Consider the following 7,500-nt stretch of genomic DNA (forward strand, 5'->3'; position numbering starts at 1 on the left):
TCTCTCTCTCTCTCTCTCCCCTCCTCTCTCTCTCTCTCTCTCCTCTCTCTCTCTCTCTCTCTCCGTCTCCGTCTCTCTCTCTCTCTCTCTCTCTCTCTCTGTCTCTTTCTCTTTCTCTGTCTCCGTCTCCTTCTCTGTCTCCGTCTCCGTCTCTCTCTCTCTCTCCTCCTTCGCTTACCACTTCCCACTCTTCGTCTTCCCCCATTCTATTCCGAAAGGTAAAAAACTCATATGCAGCCTCTTTTTACCTTCACAAATGCAATTCACCCACAATAACCAAAGAACACACACACACACACACACACACACACACACACACACACACACACACACACACACACACACACACACACATACATACACACACATCCTCCTAAGTCAAACGCAGGCTGGCGTAGTAGTGCTTGCAAGAATACTTGCCCTACCCAAGACCTGCAGTGTTTGGGGTCATCTCCAGCCAGCGAGCCTGTGTACTGACTGCAACACTATTCCTGTTCTAGCTTCCCCCCACCCCTACCACGCCCACAGTGGGGTGGGGTTGGGGGGGAGGGGTATTCTGAAACGCTTGCTTCAGGTGGTCTAGATGTTGTGGGTAGCTTTCTCCGGCCAACGAAGGCATGGACTGTGCTGTCGATAATGGCATCCCTTAACACCAAGACTGCTGTTGTGGTTTATACTTTAGAACGTTAAATATCGATTTATGGAACGTAAATTGCTATGACTTTATAATGATACAATATAATAATGATGGAAACAGTAGAAACAATATCTATGATATACATTTTCTTATACGAGTTATTGTACAGTGTGCAAATAATAATGACAATAATAATGATGATGATAATGATAATAGTGATAATAATAATAATAATAATAATAATAATAATAATAATAATAATAATAAACATAGCAATGATAATGATAATAAGAACAATGATAATGATATTAATATTGATAATAATAAAATAATGATGATCATAGTTGTGATAATAATGATGATGATTATGATAATAGCTGTGTTGATGATGTGATGATAAAGAGGAAGATTATGATAATAATGATAATAGTAATACGGATAATAATAATGATGAGAACTATAATAATGCTAATCATAATGACAACAACAGTAATAATGATAGCAATAACCATAAAAATAGTAATGACAGTAAACATAACAACATACACACATACTCCACATAGCATTATCCAGTAGAGATATATTAACGAAGCGTCACGAAGAAGAAGAAAAAGAAGAAGAAAAAGAAGAAGAAAAGAAGAAAAAGAAGAGAAAAAAGAGAGATTCCTTTTTTTTTAAACACATACCATTAATTATTTCCAAGTGCCTGCCTCCCCACCTTGTCATGCACTAACCTCCAGCAGCATGACTTGCTCTTTTTGATATAGCACGTGGTTCCCTCCAACTACTACCATATCTCTAAGTTGTTAAAGACAGGTACAGATTATAAGCATTGGTTGTCCATGGTGAGTTTTCGTGTGGCTAGAGTAATAGGTTTGTTTGCAGAGAGAGAGAGAGAGAGAGAGAGAGAGAGTAGAGAGGAGAAGAGAGATAGGGAGAGAGAGAGAGAGAGAGAAGAGAGAGAGAGAGAGAGAGAGAGAGACAGACAGACAGAGAGAGAGAGAGAGAGAGAGAGAGAGAGAGAGAGAGAGAGAGAGGAAGGGAGGCAGACAGATAAACAGAGAGGTATGCAGGCGAAAGAGAAAGAGAAGGAGAGAGAGTGTGTGTGAATGGGAGACAGACAGAAAGGGAAAAAAAGAGAGAGGGAGAAAGAACAAGAGACAGAGAAATAGAAAAGTTAAATAATCTTAATTTATTTGTATGTTTAGCGATTCTACTTTCATTTCCAGACATTTTTTTTACGAAACCCTACAAAAGAAGAAGGAGAAGGAGAAAAAGAAGAAGAAGGAGAGGAGGAGGAGAAGAAGGAGGAGGAGGGAGATGAAGAGGAGATGAAGGAGAGGAGAAGGAGATAAAGAGGAGGAGGAGGAGAAGGAGAAGGAGAGGAGGAGTAGGAGTGGTGGTGGAGAGGAGGGGGGAAGGAAGAAGAAGAAGAAGAAGGAGGAGGAGGAGGAAGAGGAGGTGGAGGAGGACGAGAAAGAGAAGAAGAAGAAGAGGAGGAGAAAAAGAAGAAGGAGGAGTAGGAGGTGGAGGAGAAAAAGAAGAGGGAAGAGGGAGAATGAAAGCAGTCGTAGAGAAGAAGTAAAAAAAAAAAAAGAAAAGAAAGGAAGAAAGGAGCAAAGTAGACGAAGATAAATAGAAAGCAAAGACGAACATGAACAGAAGAAAACGAAAACAAGTGTTATTTCTTTTCTCCCAAAGTCGGTTCTCCCGCAATTCTTTTCACTTGACCTTAATTCTTTCCTTTCCTGTACATACTTTTCCTACTATCTTCCCTTCCTCCTCCTCCTCCTCTTCTTCTTCTTCCTGACCTTCTTCTGTGTCCACCTGTTTCTTCTCTCCTCTGCTCTTCTCGTAATATTCGTCTCCTTTCGCTATCTTTCTCCCCTTTTCCCTCTTTTTAGGATATAAAATAACGAAAATACGAAAATACGAAAATACGAAAAAAGTCAATAGACTTGTGATTTTAAGAACGAAAGAGAAATCACGAAAAGAAGAAAAAAATAATGAAAGGAAAAGGAAAAGAGAAAGAGAAAAAAATTGAGAAAGACGGAAAGAACGAAATAAATTAATGGAGATAAAAAGGGATAAAAAGGGAGATAAAGAGGGAAATCAAATTATTGAAGAGAGAGAAAGAAAAAGATAAAATAAAATAATACGAAGAAGAAGAAAAATTATTGAAGAGAGAGAGAAAGAAAAAGATAAGATAAAACGAAGAAGAAGAAGAAGAAGAAGAAGAAGAAGAAAGAAGAAGAAGAAGAAGAAGAAGAAGTGTAGTTATAAGTATGTCTTCCAAACAGTTATAGTGCATGACTGAACACCTCAAAAATATAAAATTATTTACCGATTTCTAGATTCCAACGAAACGACAGATAAAATCCACAATCCACAATCACCATCATAATCATTAACCCCCCCTCTCTCTCTCTCTCATCAACCTACAAACACACAAACATACACAAAGCAAACTAAGAACGATAAAAAAAAAAAAAAAATGACGGAACTGAACCACAGATTTAAAAAAAACGGCATCGAAGGCCCTCTGGCTCAGCTGTAAGAGGAGGTGGAGGCTTCGAGGTAAGTAGGTTGTGTCAGAGGAGGAAGGAGGCTGTGGGAGGAGCAAAGGCGGTATAGCTATCGGTGATGCAATATCAAGCGCTTGGAGAGAGGAAAAAATAGGTCGAGGGGGTTGGAGAGGGCTGGAGAGAGACAGACAGAGAAAGGGGAGAGAGAAAGAGGGAGGGAGAGAGAGAAAAAAAAGAAGAGAAAGAGGGGAGGGGAAAAAGAGAGAAGAGAGGTTGGGGAAAAGGAGAGGGAGGAAAGGGGAAGGGGGGGAGGGGGGGCTGGGAGGAGGAAAGGGGAGGGAGGGGGGGAGAGGGGAGAGGGGAGAAGAAGAGAAAAAGAAAAAAGAGAGAGGAGAAGAGAGGGGGGGGGGGGAGGGGAGAGCAAAAAAAGACCAGAGAAAAGAGAGTAGAGGGGGGGAAAGGAGAGAGGAGGGGGGTGGGGGAGGAGGGAGGGAAAGGGGGAAAAAAAGAGAGAGAAAGAGAGGAGATGGAGGGAGATAAGGGAGAGAGGGGAAGGAGGAAAAAGCAAGGAGGAGAGGGAGGAAGAGAGACAAAGGGGAGGAGAGAGAGGAGAGAGGAGGGAAAAAGGAGAGAGAGGGAGAGAGAGACAGAGACAGAGAGAGAGAGAGAGAAGAAGAAGAAGAGAGAGAGAGAAAGAAAAAGAAAAAATCACGATTTAAATTCATTGATTCCCGTCCTTTCTTATCGTCATCATCACACTTTCCTTTAGTCATCTCTTCATTTCTATCCCTTCATTCTACCAATTCTCGCTATCATCATAACCCCCCCTCCCCCATCTTCCATATTACTTCCCTATACCCTTCTCTCTCTATCAACACGAATCCCTTCCATCGTTAGCAACTACCAGCCTGAAGAACGCACGACCCTAATGTTGCAACTTCCCCAGGGATTCCCAGGGAAGTTTGCAATCGTTCGTTTCAACAACACGACTGTTACGAAGGGGCGGGACAGATGCTGAGAGTCAATACGTGCAAGTTCCTGTTTTTTCCGTCTACCTTGTAATTCAAAAAGTGGCTGGGGAGAAGATACCTCTGTGCAGTGATGATGATACTGATGGCATGAGATCAGTGACAAGAATATATGTGAGGGTGATAGTAGGAATGAATGGTGCTGGTAATGGTGATAATTATTAGGATGATGATGATAGTGATAATGACGATGATAATAGCTATAATAACGATGATGATGTTAATAATGGTAATAATAATAATAATAGTGATAATAATGATAGTGATAACAGTAATGATTATGATGATGATGATGATGATGATGATGGTAGTAGCATTAATAATAATAATAATAATAATAATAATAATAATAATAATAATAATAATAATAATAATAATAATAATAATAATAATAATAATAATAATGAATAATAATAATAATAATAATAATAATATAAAAAAAATAATAAAAAAATAATAATAAAAATAATTATTATAAGGAAATATAAAAATAAAAATAAAAATAATAATTTTAAAAAAATTAATAATAATAAAAAAAATTTGTTATTAACAATAACAATAGTAATAATAATAAAATTATAATAGAATTTTGATAATTATCATTATGATAATTATCATTAAGTTTACCTATTACGTAAAAATTTTACCCCCAAAATAGATAAAATTCTAAACAAATTTTCTAATTAACTTTCTCGTTTTCTTGCTCTTGCTTCCAGAGAAGGACAGAAAGGCAATTAGATCAGCTTAATGTCCAAGATTGTTCTGTTGCAAAACACACCCTTCTGAAAGAGAGTTTAATTTAAGGCTGTCAGCATCTTGGCGGGAGTAATAAGTTGGATCAGACGAGTGCAAGTTTGAGTTTGCCGAGTTCTGAATATTTTTTTTTCTTTTTTTTTTAGTTGTGGTATAATTAGCTTGATTATTTCACTAAAAAATAATTATTGGTAAACCTGACTTTGACTGTGGTGGTTGTGATGGGGGGATGAGAGGTATGTGTGTGTGTGTGTTTGTTTGCTTGTGTGTGTAGTCTGAGAGAGAGAGAGAGAGAGGTAAAGGGAGTGAGTGATTGTGAGTTTGTGTCTCAAAATTTACTCTAATCCTACACCTCTTTTTACATTCTTGACCGAACTTATTCCCCATTGCATCCTCCACTCGTCTGCCAGTTTCCTATTGTTCAGTCCAAGAGAAATTCCCGGAACATTTAGAACAGGCACCCCTGGAATTCCTTTTTTTGCGTAATATAATTCTTTTTTTTTTTTTTTTCAATTTTTTTTTTTTTAATTTTTTAAAAAAAAAAAAAAAAAAAAAAAAAAGGAAAAAGAGGGGAAGAAGCGGAGAAGGGGGGAAAAGGAGGGGAAAAGGGGGGAGAAGGAAAAGAGGGGGAAGGGGGAAAAACAAAAGAGAAAAGGAAAAGAAAAGAAAAGGGGAGAAAGGAGAGAAGAGAGGAAGAGAGAGAGAGGAGAGAGAGAGGAGAGGGGAAAAGGAGAGAAGGGGAGAGGAAGAAAGAGAGAGAGAGAGGAGAGAGAGGGAGGGAGGGAGGGGGGGAGGGAGGGGGGGAGGGAGGAGCGGGGGGAGAAGGAGAGAAGAAGAGAGAGGAGAGAGGGAGGAGAGAAGAGAGAGAGAAAGAAGAGGAGAAAAACAGGATAATGATAGGGGAGAACGAGAGAGGCGGGGAGAGAGCAGCGAAAAGGAAGAGAGGAGAGGAGAGGGAGAGAGAGAGAGAGAAAAGAGGAGAGAGAGAGAAGGAGGGAAAAAAGACGAGATGAGAGAGAGAGAGAGAGAGAGAGGGGAAAGAAAGGGAGGGGAAGGGGGGGCAAAAAAAAAAAAAACCCGGGGGGGAAAAAAAAAAAAAGGGGGGTGGGGGGGGAAAAAAAAAAAAAGGGGGGGAAAAAAAAAAAAGGGGGAAAAAAAGGGGGGGGGGGGGGGGGGGGGGGGGGGGGGGGGGGGGGGGGGGGGGGGGGGGGCCAAAAAAATTTTTTTAAAAAAAAAAAAAAAAAATTGGGCGAGAGGGGGGGGGGGGGGGGGGGGGGGGGGGGGAAAAATTTGGGGGGGGGGGAAAAAAAAAAAAGGGGGGGGGAGGGGGGGGGGGGGGGGGGGGTTTTTAGAAAAGGGGGGGGCAGGAAACAGTAAAATGCCCTGGCCTGTTTTGGGTCAACGCAAAAAATACTTTCATCACGTCTATTGAAATTCTTTTGGAAACCATGATCAAACAAGAAACTTTTCAATTGCAAAAAAGAATATAATTTTTTTTAATATATATGTTAATAAATATAATATAATATAATATTAATATATATAATAAAATATAAGTAATAATAATAACAATAATAATAAAAATAATAATAAAAAAAAAAATCATCATCATCATCACATCATCATTATCATATCATATCACATACCCATCAAACATAAAATAAAAATTTAAAAAAAAAAAATTAAATAAAATAAAAAATTTGTAATAAAAAATAGTAAAAAATAATAATAATAATAATAATAATAATAAAATAAAAATAAAAAAATAAAAAATAATTAAAAAATAATAAAAATAACAAAAATAAAAAATAATAATAATAATAATAAATAATAATAAAAATAATAAAATAATAATAATAAAATAATAAAATAAAATAAATAATAATAATAATAATAATAATTTTAATAATAATAATAATAAATAATAATAATAATAAAAATGAAAAATGTAAAGAATAAGGAAATTAACTGTAGCAATGAAAAGACGTTTGAAGAGAGAAACCACACCCCCCAACCCACCCACACCCCCACACAAAACACACACGCACCCACACACACAACACACACCAACACCCACACACAAACACACAGAGTGGGAAAAAAGGAGAGAGAGAAGAGGGGAGAGAGAGAGAGAGGAGAAGAGAGAGAAGAGAGGAGAGAGGGAGAAGAGGACAGAGAGAGAGAAAGAGAGAGAAAAGATAGAGAGGGAGAGGGGAGAGGGGAAGGAGGAAAAGAAAAGAGAGGAGGAAGAGAGAGGAGAGGGAACAACAGGAGCGAGGGGAGGGGGAGGAGAGAGAAAACACCCTCCCCCTTGCCCCTTTTACGAAAATACTTCCATAAAGGTATCCCTTCTCGACATCAGTGCCTTTTCTTTTTTTTTCTTTTTTCTTCTTTCTGACGTGTGTCTGTTTATCCTTTTATGCACTAATGGTTTTTACGAGGTATGACTAAATCATTGTGCATTATACGTTGTTTATGTTCATATTCTCACCGTGTGTACAAGGAGGTCCGCCAACACGAGACGCAGGGACTAATCTCAACGTGTATATCATAAAGG

At 38.4% G+C, this 7,500-nt stretch overlaps 1 protein-coding gene across 2 annotated transcripts in view; it reads right to left on the reverse strand.

Annotated features, from left to right (window-relative positions):
• Positions 1-7,500, reverse strand: part of LOC119579247 (D-beta-hydroxybutyrate dehydrogenase, mitochondrial-like) — a 144,825-nt gene that overhangs the window by 124,371 nt on the left and 12,954 nt on the right. Inside the window, exon 1 of one of the 2 annotated variants that reach the window (XM_037926988.1) lies at positions 426-591. The exons of the other annotated variant lie outside the window; for it this stretch is intronic. The gene's annotated coding sequence lies outside the window, so the exon portion shown is untranslated. Of the gene's footprint in view, positions 1-425; positions 592-7,500 lie in introns of those variants that run through there. 2 annotated transcript variants of the gene reach the window in all.

Source organism: Penaeus monodon, chromosome 12 (genome assembly GCF_015228065.2).
Source record: "Penaeus monodon isolate SGIC_2016 chromosome 12, NSTDA_Pmon_1, whole genome shotgun sequence".
NCBI classification, from domain to species: domain Eukaryota; kingdom Metazoa; phylum Arthropoda; class Malacostraca; order Decapoda; family Penaeidae; genus Penaeus; species Penaeus monodon.